Below are 1,194 nucleotides of genomic sequence, written 5' to 3'. Positions count from 1 at the left end.
AATATCATAGAATAAAGAAAAAAAAATAAGAAAAGGCAGATAATAAATCATTAAAAATAACTAAAACGAAGTTATAAATCAAAGGATATATAATTGTATATATAGCAATAAAAAAAAAAGGAAAATACATATGTATATATATATACACTTTTTGTATACTCCTTATAATGATAAAAATAGTTCCTTTTTTAATTTTACAAATATTTTTAGTTGTCAAAAATGTGAATTCGGTAAAAGATAAAAAAAGAACAAAAAAAAAAAAGTGTACTATATTGTAACATATTATATGTTAGCTTTTTCCTATAATACAGCACATATATATATATATATATATAGATACCAATGTTGTAACATAGTGGATAATTTGCTATCACATTAACTGCATATGTATAAACAATTACTAAATTTAGTTATATTTATTTGTTTACAAATGTACGTTTTTTTTTTTGCTTTTTTTCTTTTTATAGATTAATCTTAAAAATAATGTCACAAAACAAGCTATAAATGTGCCAAACAGATGGCAGTCGAACTATTCGAGAAAGTATGTGAAAAATAAAATAACATGTGTTAATATGTGGATGTGTATATTAGCATATATACATACTCTACTCATACAAATTCGTTGTTTTTATATTTGTCTATCATAATATACGTTCGATTTGAGAACAATCGTTTATACATACTTTCTCATACCTACTTATACTCAATCACATACATTTTTTTTTTTCTTTTTTTTTTTTACCTTTTTAGATTTGCATACTTAGACACAAAGAGTAACAAAGGTGAGGTAAAAAATAAAACAATAAACTGCAATTCGAATAAAAAAGCATGCCCTTTCCGTGATATGAATTTGATAAAACTTATTGGTATCACTACTACAAGTTTAGCCATTCCTTTTTTTTTAGCTAGCTTAATATTTTATAATAAAAATAGAAATGAGAATAAAAATTTAAGTACTTCTGAAAAGATTATAGGAAAGTATTTATATAAAAGTGAAAAAGGTTTATTTACTGAAAAGTCGAATGAATATGCTGATAGAGTTGATAACATATTTTATATTATTACAAATATATATAATAATGTGTTAACTTTTATTAATTTTTATATAAATGTAAAAAAGATGAAAACAAAGGATAACATAAATGAGTATAATATATTATTTTTTCATTCATACAATGTAGATAAATTTTTAAG

General features: G+C 21.5%; 1 long non-coding RNA gene across 1 annotated transcript; it reads left to right on the top strand.

Moving 5' to 3' along the window:
* The first annotated feature begins 111 nt into the window (after positions 1 to 111).
* Positions 112 to 904, top strand: LOC113220863. The gene is made up of 3 exons (XR_003307545.1): positions 112 to 230; positions 468 to 541; positions 751 to 904. It is a non-coding gene; the product is annotated as an uncharacterized LOC113220863 (long non-coding RNA).
* Positions 905 to 1,194: the final 290 nt, after the last annotated feature.

This window comes from Piliocolobus tephrosceles, unplaced genomic scaffold, assembly GCF_002776525.5.
Source record: "Piliocolobus tephrosceles isolate RC106 unplaced genomic scaffold, ASM277652v3 unscaffolded_15129, whole genome shotgun sequence".
Lineage (NCBI taxonomy): Eukaryota > Metazoa > Chordata > Mammalia > Primates > Cercopithecidae > Piliocolobus > Piliocolobus tephrosceles.
Note: the sequence above shows the minus strand (reverse complement) of the source record. Positions and strands in the feature narration are given on the sequence as shown.